The sequence below is a fragment of the Hyaena hyaena genome, unplaced genomic scaffold (assembly GCF_003009895.1).
Source record: "Hyaena hyaena isolate Hyena2069 unplaced genomic scaffold, ASM300989v1 scaffold_76, whole genome shotgun sequence".
NCBI classification, from domain to species: domain Eukaryota; kingdom Metazoa; phylum Chordata; class Mammalia; order Carnivora; family Hyaenidae; genus Hyaena; species Hyaena hyaena.
Window position 1 is genome coordinate 2735985 of NW_024080709.1, and position 12848 is coordinate 2748832.

Below are 12848 nucleotides of genomic sequence, written 5' to 3' on the forward strand. Positions count from 1 at the left end.
GGATGAACTGAAGTCAAAGAAGCGCAGGGGGGTAGGGAGAGGCAGCAGACCAGGCCGAGGCAAGGGCACGTCCCACGTCCCGGAAGGGCTTTCCTTGGGTCTCTCCTAGGCCCCAGGACCTGCCACTTTGTCCCTCTACGACCTCGCGGCGTTCCCTGCGTTCCACAGGAGGGCACACCGCGGCGCCGCCTCTGGGCGCCCAGATCTGGTGCAGCGCGAGGCCTGGGCACCTAGCCTCAGCCCCCCTCCCGCGCCTGGAGCCCGCGCGTGGGTCTCCGGAGACGGCTGGCCCCTGTGCCCACGGAGCCCCCCGGACATCCTCACCCGATGTGGCGCAGTCCGGCCTTGCTTCCTCCGCTTGGAGCCTCCCGTCGCGCGTCAGCGTTTCCAAACCTGCCCTCTCCACTCAGCAGATTCCAGCCGTCCGTCGGCCTTCTCTCATTTCTCCCACTTCTTTCCGCTGCTCGAATTTGACTCCAATAGCCCCCAAAACAGGAGTTGCACCAAAAGCTGCTACACCGAATTTAGATCTCCGCACGCCCCTGCGTTTTGTTTTTTTAATTACATTAACTAAGTATACACTTTGCAGTCGGCTGGGCGATTCGCAGGGAAATGATGTCTCCACCACCCCCACCCTCCTTTGGGCTTCAGTCAGGGGCTCCTGGGGCATTTTCAAAGCACCAAAAAGTTGGGCCACATATCAAATGACATAGTGGGTTCTCTTTAACTGAAAAAGCATGGTGGGGAGGTGGTTATTGGAATCTATTGCAAGTTTTCTCAGAATGGCAGGGAGCTTGGTTAATTGTGCTTCTCTTCAAAGAATGTCGCCTACTGTCTTCTGAAAGACTAGCATAGAATGACCCTGTTCCAGCAAAAAACGAACCAGGCCAACACTGATCCAGCCTGTCGAGGGGTATGCCAGCCCTAGGAGACTCCTGGAATTACGGGCAGTATTCTGTCCCAAACCCACCTGGACAAGGTGTGAGATTGTTTAGGCTAAATTGATCAGACCCATCGGAATGAGATTCCCAAAATAGGGTAGTGTGGCATGTCTGTCGACCCACACCCACCATCACTGTGTGAGCCTCTACAAACACAAGCACTGGTGTGTGAGAGCTAATGATAGCTGACATTTATTCGATGCTTACAACATAGCCACTAAGCTTGTCTTTTCTAAAATCACCTCCTCACAGATGCTCAGAGCAGTGCCTAGCATCTCGCAGACAATCTGGGAATAGTTGCTAAACCACTTGAGTGACTGATCTCATTTAACTCCATCTCTAGGTAATATTACCGGGCCCACACAACAGAGAGAGAGACTGAGGCCCAAAGCAATTAAACCAGTTGCTCACGGTAGCGCAGCAACGAACGCTACACAGTTGGCATTTGACCCAAGAAATGTGACTCCTGGGTCTGTGTTCTAACCATTGCAGGTAGCGCCTTCCTAAAATAGGCCTCCAGACTTCCCGTCCATCTGACATTGGATTATGTATTTAGTTTTTTGCCACTGAAATGGTAAACTCCAGGGCAGAAAGGGACCTTGACTCCTGCGGCGTCTCCCAGCACCTAGAGCAGCGAGAAGCATGAGAAACACTCACAAAATATTTACAGGCTGTTTTGATTAACTTACTAAGCTCTCTTACGCAAGACCATTGGTGTTAAAGCAGGGGAGGGAAGGAACATATATATACAACAGGGACAGACAATGGAGTTTCTGCTGTCAGGACCACGCAGAGGGATTGGGATATTTCTAGGCACTAAATCAGAATCGGAAAAGACTTTTCCAGCAGGCCTGCAAAGGTCCAGGAAGCTGAGGCTGCGAGAGGTTAAGGGCTTTGTCCAAGGTCACATGGTCAGCAAATAGGAAAGCCAGGGCTGGGTGCAGAATGCCAAGCTCCTAACCTCTGCTTTCCTGCCTGCCCACCCCCACCGCACCCCACCGAGGCGCCTCCCAGCAAGCATGGGGGCCTGGAGCCTAGGGCAGTGGCCTCTTAGAAGAATAGGTCACAGATACCTTCCCACAAGAGTTGGGGGTGTTCAGACACTTCTAAATTTTATTTTTAAAAAGACGGGGAAAAAGATACCTTCGCGCAAAGAGAAGAATCTAGACAGAAAAGTCCATTTTAGAATCTGTCTCCAATCTCTGTAAAACATTGCCTGTCACCAGGACATTGGAGTCCCGTCCTCAGAGGAGACTCTCTCTGGCTGCTGTTCCCGGCTTTAATTAACAGAGACTGCCCCCTGTTTGTCACAAGGAGAGTGCAGGGAGCCTGCTTCGGAAAGAAGCCGACCTGGTAGACCCGCCCTTCGCGGCTTCTTCGCCAGATCCCAAACTTTAAACCTGCTACCCAGGTGAGCTTCACCCAAACCAAGTTTCCGTGCTGTTCCACCTGCCCGTCTGGAATATTGCCCACACCTGTTTCCCAAGCCTTTGAACAATATGTACAAGAAGGGGGGAATCAGGTTCATTTTACTCTTTGAAGGAAGAAAGCCGCTTTCCTCTGGGTATGTCAACTCAGTAAATAGAGTCACTGCCTCCTAATAGATGTGTGACTCTTGAGAACACGTCCCCATTTAGAACACGTGGTTGAGAAAGCATTTCTTTCAGGGCTCCCGGTGGGGAGGGGTGCGGTGTGTGTGTAGGGGGCGCGGTTATTAACTTCCTAATTGAAACACCTGTCAAGTTCACGGAAGATGAAAAATCATCTTCAAAGACCACCCCCCACCAGTACCCAAATGAATTCATGCAAATGTGTTGAAATTAAAACGCAGCTCTTAATGAAAGTGCTTTCTATGAAAGAGATGATGACATTATTATTTACAACACAGGCACTTTTAATATCTAAAGAAGAATCTCGTTTGCTCTAGGCTTAATTATGTCAGTCTGCAGCATGGTTTGCAGAGAGTCTGCAACCATACCCCCCAACAATTAGGGGGAAGGAGCGATGTTACAAAGGAGGTTTGTTCACCAGGGCTTGGAGCCCGTGTCTGTCTATAAGCAACTCCACAAATTAGACTATTTGTGCTGTGGCCCTCACCAGAAGGCGTTGATTGTTAATAGTCCTCATCAGGTGGCTTTTAGGGTTTCAAAAAGGTTTCTTAGCAACTGTTAGCCTTGAGAAAAAAGAACAGAGATGACACAGAAGCTGTTGGTCTGAAACCTTAAGAGCTACCTGGGGGCTGAGGGGTGGGGAAGGGGATGAAACTGGACCCCCATATGCAGAGGGCGAGAAGAGACCACAGAAGGAGGCAGATGTCTCCAGATGGGTGGGGGGGGGGGGGTAATAAACCAAGGGAACTTACAAGGCCCGCCCTGGGCCCTGCAAGACAAGTGGATCTCTGCACCTGCCTGCCAGAATCTTACACGTTTCTATGACACAGAGCCCGCAGTGGGGTCCAGTCATATATCGTCCAGATGGTTTTCACAGCACTTTGCTCTCTCAAGGCTGCATCCTTGAACCAGACTCCTAGTGCCAGAACAGTGGCCGGAATATACATTGCAAGGACAGGGGAGGGGGTGACCAGGCTCCGATTGCCCCCCCACCCTCCGCCCTGCTCGGGGGTCAACTGGAGGTCATGTCCCTTCGATGACTTTCTCCAACCGAAACCAAAATGTGGCTAGCACCTTGCCTTGCTGGAGCAACAGGCTGCTTTGATATATTTTATTCTCTTGTTCTGAAAAGGTAAAGGAAACCACAGGAGACGTGGAGTGGGTCTAAAGTTCGGTTCCCCCAGACTACAAGTAGTAGGCGAGATGATTTTTGCTGGTTATCCAAACATGTTTTTTTAGTAATTTTATATTTATTTTTAATGTGTGTTAGAAAAAAATAACGACACCTCAAACACTTGGCTTCGTGGGCAGAAACATTTAAGGCGCACATCAATTTGAAGTCCAGAGAAGAAGAAGAAGAAATACGTTATAGTATTTACTAATGAAATATTAATAAAGAAGATAAGATGAAGCATCTGGTGTTTCGGACACGTGGGTTTTGGTATGAGGACAGGGTTTCTCAGCTTCGATGCTATTGATGTTTTATTTTTTTTAATGTTTATTTAATTTTGAGAGACAGAGCATGAGCAGAAAAGGGGCAGAGAGAGGGAGAGACAGAATCCAAAGCAGGCTCCAGGCTCTGAGCTGTCAGCACAGAGCCCAACTCAAACCCACAAATTATGAGATCATGACCTCAGCCGAGATCAAGAGTTGGAGGCTTAACCGACTGCCACCCAGGTGCCCCCTTTATTAACATTTTTTTCATGTTTATTTATTTTTGAGAGTGCATGAGTGGGGGAGGGGCGGAGAAAGAGACAGAATCTGAAGCAGGCTCCAGTCTCTGAACTGTCAGCACAGAGCCTGATGAGTGGGTTGAACTCATGGACCGTGAGATCATGACCTGAGCCTAAGTCTGTCGCTTAACCAGCTGGGCCACCCAGGCGCCCCAGTGCTACGGACATTTTAGAGTGGATCATCTTGTGATGTGGGGGGCTAATGTGGGGGGCTGCCCTGGGCATTGTAGAAGGTTTAGCAGCATCCCTGGACTCTACTCACTAGATGCCAGTAGCACTTCCCAGTTGCCACAACCAAACACTGTTGACGAGCAGATGTTGTGAAATCGATTGAGAACTGCTGATTCTCACTGATGTTTAAGTCCTAGTTCTTTCTCATATGAGGTTTATGACCTCAAACGAGTCACTTAATCTCTCTAAGCCTCAGTTTCCCCATCTATCATATGTGAGTGTGAATGGTGCTTGCCCGGGGTCCCTGGGTGGCTCAGTTGGTTAAACCTCTCTGATTCTTGATTTTGAGTGAGATCATGATCTCAAGGTTTTCGAGTTCAAACCCTGTGTTGGGCTCCATGCTGATAGTGCAGAGCCTGCTTGGAATTCTTTCTCTCTCTGCCTCTCCCTCATGCTTGCTTGCTCTCACTCAAAATAAATAAATACATAAGTAAAAACTTAAAAAAAAAAAAAGAATGGTGCTTTCCCTGGGAATATTACAAACATCCCATATCTTGTAATATTAGAAACACCCCATATCTTAAATAGAGAGCTTAGCACAGTGAATTGGAACTTTGGCAGTGCTTGGTGAAGACTCACTCTTACGACAGGATGCCTGAAGGAGCCTAGCAGGTGTCAGGCACTGCCCTAAGCCCTGGGGAGACAGAAGGCTGAGACAAGATCCTTGCTTTCCAGAATCTCAGATCTCCAGGTCAAGATGGAATATAGAGGCAGGGCGAGCTTCCTGGGCGTGCAGCCTGTGCAGCCTCACAGCATCCCATGCTCGGGACGGCCCCTGCTTCGTCTGCTGCTCTGCCGTTGCCTTCAAAGTCTTGAATGATTTCTGAACCTGGGGCCTCCCCAATTCTGCAGCCAGTCCGCTACGTAGAGGATGCAACTCTGGCAGAATGAGAGGTCAAGCGTACAGGAACTCAGAGGAGGATGTTTCGCTTTACCTACACAGGCACAGGCTTCTCAAAGGGGGACTTCGCAGCAGTCCTAGGTTACATGTATGTGAGCATTCTCAGCAACACAGCAAGAACAATTTGTTTTCTAAGTAGGCTTTATGCCCAGTGTGGAGTCCACTGATGGTCTTGAACTCAAAATCCTGAGATCAAGACCTGAGCTGAGATCAAGTTTAATCAACAGAGCCACCCAGACACCCCCATAGCAGGAAGAATTTTGGTAGATTTTCTTTAAAAGTAGTTATCAGGGCGCCTGGGTGATTCAGTCGGTTAAGTATCCAACTCCTGATCTTGGCTCGGTTATGATCTCACAGTTTTTGAGATCGAGCCCAGCATGGGGGTCTGCACTAACAGTGTGGAGCTTGCTTGGGATTCTCTCTCCCCCTATCTTTCTGCCCGTTCCCCTTCAAAATAAATAAATAAACTTGAAAAAAGAAACCAGGAAGTTCTCAAATGTCAGTCCAAAGAACAATGCTGAAGTTTTCCATAGTTAAGTTTTCACTGGTCCATAGAAAATTAAAAAAAATTATGGTTGAAAAAATAGATGTTCTATAAGCACCTCTTTTAAAGGTTGTATACTCTATTTGTGTAACAATTCACTTTCTAAATTATGTTAGTCTTATATTTTTTGTAGTGTGTGTGTGTGTGTATTTTTAAATATTTCTTACCAGGGGAAAAAATGGTAAACTTATCATCCCTAATTTTTTGTCATTTTACTATAGATGAAATCCCAGAGTCTGGGATGACTAATTTAAGAACTTCACAGTAGGTTTTGTTCACAAGTGAAGTGGTAGTTTGAAGCAATTCTCTGAACAATTTAAGTCCCTCCAACTGTACTGTGAAACCAAAGTAGGTTTTAGGGTCGTGCATTTTCCAGCTAGCTACATTGGCCAAAATGATGAGGTGTATCGCCAGGAATCAGCTATGGCTAGATGCAAACCACACAACTTCCCAGACCCGTGTCTCTCTGCTCCAACAAATGCCTATAAATACAGCTTGTATCAGTTAGTTTTTGCCATGTAACAAATCATCCCAAAATTTAGTGGCTTAAAATAACAACTATTTACTTAACTAACAGTTCCGTGGATTGGCAACTTAGCTTGGCCTCAGCTGAATGGTTCCTCTGGTCTTGGTTGGACTCACTCATGCATTTGCTGCTAACTGCCAGGTCACTAGCATGCTGGTTGGTCTGGAACACCCTTCACTTGGGACAGCCCCTCTCTGTTCCGTGAGATTTCTCATAAGCCATCAGGCTAGCCCAGGCTTTTTCACATGATGCCTGGGCAGGGTTCTTAGTCATTAAAATAAAGCACATAAGACTTACTGAGACCCAGGGTCAGAATAGGCATATCATCACTTGTGCCACATTTTGTTGGCAGAAAACAAGCTACAAAGCAAGTTCATATTCAAGGAGTAGGGAATAGATTTCTCTTAATTGGAACAGTGGCAAAGTGGTGCACTTCGGTGCACCACCAAAGTGGTTTCTGGGGGGCTCAGTTGGTTAAGCATCCAATTCTTGATCTCAGCTTGGGTCATGATCTCAACGTTTGTGAGTACGAGCCTCGTGTTGGGCTCTGTGCTGACAACATGGAGCATGCTTGGCATTCTGTCTCTCCCTCTCTCTGCTCCTTGCCCACTTGCTCTCTCGCTCCCTCTCAAAATATCTAAGAGAAAGAAAGAAAGAAAGAAAGAAAGAAAGAAAGAAAGAAAGAAAGAAAAAAGAAAGAAAGAAAGAAAAGGGACATGCATGCAGGAATGTGTGAATGACTAGTTTCTTTTATATCAACTGTCTTAGTCCATTTGGGCTGCTGTAACAAAATGCTATACGCTGGGTGGTTTGTAAATACTAGAAATCTATTTCTCACAGTTCTGGAAGCTGGCAAGATCAAGACACAAGCACGGACACATTCTTTTTTTTTTTTTTTTTTTTTTTACAAATAGTTTATTGTCAAATTAGTTTCCACATAACACTCAGTGCTCATCCCCGCAAGTGCCCTCCTCCATGCCCATCCCCCCCTCCCCCCCACATCCATCAGGCCTCAGTTTCTGTCAGCATTCAAGAGTCTCTCATGGTTTGCCTCTCTCCCTTTCCCCCACCATTTCCGCCCTTCTTCTCCCCCTTGTTCCTCCGTCAAGTTCCTCCTAATCCTCCTATACGTGCAAACATATGGTATTTGTCCTTCTCTGCCTGACTTATATCACTCAGCATAACACCCTCAAGGTCCATCCATGTTGCTACACGTGGCCAGATGTCATTGTTTCTCATTGCCATGTAGTATTAAGCACGGACACATTCTGATGACACTGCTCTTCCTGGTTCATAGCTGGCACCTTTTCACTGTGTCCTCACATGGTGGAAGGGTGTCGGAGCTCTGTGGGGTCTCTTTTATAAGAAGCGTGATTCGATTCATGAAGATGCCACCCTCATAACCTAGCCACCTCCCACAGGCCCTACCTTCTAATATCATCATATTGGTCATTAGGATTTCCAGATGGGAATTTTGAGAGAACACAAACATTTAGAGGATAGCACCAACTTACCAAACGGCTCAAATGCCATTACTAACCACGGTTGAATGAAAATCTCCCTATCACCAAGACTATGCCACCGACAGTATTCCAGAAGAAACTTATACACACGTATTTTACTGTTAGGAAAGAAGCAGCGGTCATATAAAGTCCCTCCCATCGTCGCCGCCATCACAGAATTATTTACTTTTAGCCATGTAGATGCCATGCGGAGACCAAATGGAGCCATAGAGGAAAGAGCAGAAAGGTAGAGTGAGGTAGTCTATGGCCATGCCTGGGAAGTGGCATACATCATCCCCACCGTATTCGATTGGCTGAACTCAGTCACATGGTCCCAATTTAAGCACAAAGGAGTCTGGGAAATGTAGTGTTCCTACATACTCACGAAGAAAGAAAGCTGGTGAGTGTATAACCAGTCCTTTCCTAGATGGATGATTGTCATGCATATAACTGGGAAGTAAGTCATCCTATAGGAACCAGGGAGGGTCTAATGTATTTAATATATCCTTGGATTCAGGAAGGCAGGACAGTGGGCTAAATAATGGTGCCGAAAGATATGCGAGTCCTCATCCCTGGAACCTCCAACCTTGTACCTGGCAGGAAGGACTTTGTAGATGTGATTAAGTTAAGGATCTTGAGACAGAGAAATTACCCTGGATTATCCAAGGGGGCCCTGACTGTAATCATGAGTGTCCTTCTAAGAGGTAGATGGAGTGAGATTTGACCAGGGAAGAGGAAGAGGAGAGGGGATGGAAGAAGCAGAGGTTCGGGTGATGTTCTCTGAAGATAGAGAAAGGCATCCACAAGCCCCAGAAGCTGAGAAAGGCAAGGAAGAGATTCTCTCTTGGAGCCTCCAGAAGGAATCAGCCTGCTGACACCCTGATTTTAGCCTCTTAAGACTCAGTTTGGACTTCTGGCCTCCACAAGTAGAAGAGAATAAGATTTTCTCGCTTTAAAACACTGAATTTGTGGTCACTTGTGACAACGGCAGGAGGAAACTAATACAAGCAGTAGTGCCTACGCTGAGTTCCAGATAAGGATCACTCATGAGTGAGCTAGGCAAAAAGACAGGAAGGCAGGGCCAGAAATGGAAGTGAAGGCTGAAGGGTAGCAAGGTCCAGATCCAACAGGATTTGATGGGGAGGCGAGGGGAAGGCGGGGTGAGTCAGTGAATTTAAACCTGAGGGCACCAGGAAGCCATTGAAGCAGGAGTGACCTGACCAAGATTTGCATTTTGGCAGGATGACCCTGCCTACTCTGTGGGGAGCAGATCGGGGGAACCAGTGCTGGAGGCAGAAGACAGTCATTTGCTTTATTCTAGGGGAAAAGTAGAAAGGCAATTCAGGGTCCTGGTACACATGTCGTGAAATCAACAGGACTTAATGATGGCACGCCTCTGGTAAGAGACATCCATTCCAATCCAGTATCAGCTGCACCAACTCTGACAGTCAGCAGTACCTGCAGAGGACATAACCTGCTTAGCCACCTGTCCAGAATAGAGACCAAAAAGGGAAGGAAGTCTAAGGGAACATGGAAGGTGCCTGTGAAGACCAGGTGCTATCCATTGGATGCCTTCTTCCAAATCCTATAGTTGCCATGACCATCATGTCCTTTGCAATTTGAGTAGAATAGTTGGAGCACTGTCCCCATAGAAAAGGAAATCCAGTATTAACCTTCATCACCACTACGCCACCATCAAGGAATTTCTGTTTCTCCTAATCTCTTCTGACTCTGATCTCCCCCTTCTGCTTGTACAGCTATGCTGATGTGCGCTCCACAGAGATGTCCCCAACCGATGGGTGAGCTGGGGCTAAAATCCAACCTGCACTGTCCTGGCCAAGTCATGTACTCTTGGTATATGCAGAAAATGATTTGATGCTTGGCATGGCCAGAACTTGGAGCTTTTGAGAAGGAAAGACTGGAAATAAAGGTCAAGTAGGGGGTCAGCTTAAGGCATTTCAGTGCCTTGCTAAGGGGCTCAAGACTGCTTCCTATAATGATGGTACCTTGTCTAACAGTATAAAGCAAAAAGAGACCCATTCATTCAGATTTGCATCTTATGTAGATCACTTTGCCACATATCTGGTCCTCATCACCCATCTGGGACTGAGAAAAAGCCAACCAGTCTGGGCTCAGAACATCCATACTGAGTCCTCTGGGGAATCCCATTGGCCTCCATGCACAGACAGGATCAAACAGGGCTGGGAAACAGAAGGAGAAAATGGATCTGATTCCAGAGAGAAGCAGAAACAAGACAAAAAGAAACTTAACTGCCTTGTCGATGGCTTTCTGAATCCTGAGATTTGGGGATTCTCTGTGATACTCCTGCATCTTCCAATAAAGTCCTCCTACCTTCCTCCTGTCTTTGCCTAAATTAACTCAAGTTGATTCCTGTTATAATTCTGACCGAGATACTCTGTCTCCAGTTTCTCTCTTCAGGCCTTTGTCATCACCAAGTGTTACATTTTGTGTCTCTCCTCCCCTATGCCTTGAGTTGGCCAGATGGAGAGGAGGAGGAGAGGTCAGGGGAAGGCAGGGGTGAGGAGAAGAGGCAAGGAGAAGGGAGGAGAGAGAAAGTATGCATACATACACAGAGATGTCGAAGAGTGTTCTTTTTGGCATGGTTTGTAATAACGAAAACAACCTCTGTGGGTGAGAGAACTGATGGTCTCCCAGAGAGATCTCTCCATCGATGAGGTATGGGCTAAATAATTCACAGTACTTCCATAATACTATACAGCAGCTAAAAAGAATGAGCAGTTAAAAAATCTCTAGAGGTGCCTAGGTGGCTCAGTCGGTTGAGTATCCGACTCTTGATTTCAGGTCAGGTCATGATCTCGCCATTCATGGGACCACGTAGGGCTTTGCGCTGACAGCTCGGAGACAGCTTGTGATTCTCTTTCCCTCTCTCTCTGCCCCTCCTCCACCTCTCTCAAAATAAATCAAATAAGAAAATCCAGATCTCAATTTAAGCATTACTGATTACTTACCTATTAATAAATAAATACGTTTATGTTCTTTTTTTTTTAAGGTTTTTTTTTTAAATTTATTTCTAGAGAGAGAGAGAGCGTGAGCAGGGGAGGGTCAGAGAGAGAGGGAGCCACAGACTGAAACAGGCTCCAGGCTCTGAGCTGGCAGTCAGCACAGAGCCCGACGCGGGGCTCGAACCCACAAACCGTGAGATCATGACCTAAGCAAAAGTCGGACGCTTAACCGACTAAGCCACCCAGGCGCCCCAATATGTTTATGTTCTAAACATGTTATAAATGATAATAAATTATAACTTATATTATTATACATCTAAATGTAATTCATAAAAATATAAAATAAACATACTGTTATTTATTTATTAAAATATATAGTATAAGTATATTTATTATATGAATGTATTTATATAAATGACACAAATTTTAAACTTAGAAGTAAATTTATATTTATAATACATATAATGTATATATATACATACTGTATGTATATATATATATATCTCAAATGATCTTTGATCAAGGTATAATTTTTTTAAAAGCAAGGCAGAAATACAAGCACGTTTACTTTTGATTTTTTTTTAATGTTTATTTTTGAGATGGAGAGAGACAGAGCATGAACAGGGGAGAGGCAGAGAGAGAGAGAGAGGGAGACACAGAATCCGAAGCAGGCTCCAGGCTCTGAGCTGTCAGCACAGAGACAACGCAGAGCTCGATCTGGTCAACCGCGAGATCGTGACCTGAGCCAAAGTCAGAGGCTCAAGGCACCCCAAGCACACTTACTTGTAGAACGCACAGACTATTTCTGGAAAGATGTCCTAGAAGCAGAAACAGGAAGGGAGAGGAGGCCCATTCCTTTCTCCTGTCTGCTCCTGTGTCCTGTTCTTTTAACCATCTATATGCTTCAACTATTCCAGCAAAGTAATTTATTAGAGTGGTTTTAAAAGCAAAGAAAACGAGAAAATGCACTGAATGAAGGGTAGATGAAAAAGAGACAGAAAGAACCAAACAGCTCAACAACCACCACCTGAGCTCCGCTCTCAGCACTTCCGTGCTGGATCCTTGACCTTGACTAAACCATTTCCCTTCTTGGGCCTCGGTTTTTTCATCTGGAAAATAGGTCAGCAGAATTCAATGCTCTCTAAGGTCCAGGCTCCAAAAACCGTCTGCAATATTCGCTGACAGAGCTAATTGCTCGGGCAGAACTTTCTTTCAAATTAAGGCAGTAATTGTCCTGGCTTCCCACAGCAGCGTATGATGTTACAATCATAATATGAAATGGCTTTTTCTTTATTAGAGTTATCTTTGGAATCTGGCACCTTAAAGGATATAAAAGGAATCATAAATAACATATTTGCAAATCATGTGGAATAAGAAGATTTTTTACAAGAGGCACATTTGGGCACCTAATCAACCCTGCACCCTCTGCGGAGAAAAGTTTTCCATAGCCTGGCCAGAGATGGAAGCAGATACCTGACCCAGGAGGATCCAGTCAATTATAATGCTGCCCAAAGCCAATTAGATTTGTCCTCAAGAACTTGAGCTAAGAAAACACAGATGGAAGGTGAGGAGTCCCATTACTTTAATGCTTAGGAACCAGACAAAGTTGCATGAGGGCAGGAAGTATACCTAATCTTCCTTGTGCTGTATGCCCCGTGCTTACCACCACTCTGGCACATACTAGGTGCTCAATAAATATTAGTTGAGGTGTGCTGGGATGGCTCAGTTAGTTGAGCATCTGACTCTTGATTTCGACTCAGGCCATAATCCCAGGGTCATGGGATGGAGCCCTTTGTTGAGTATGGAGGCTACTTGGGATTCTCTCCTCTCTCCCTCTTCCACTCTCTCTCTCAAATTATACAAATATATATAAGTG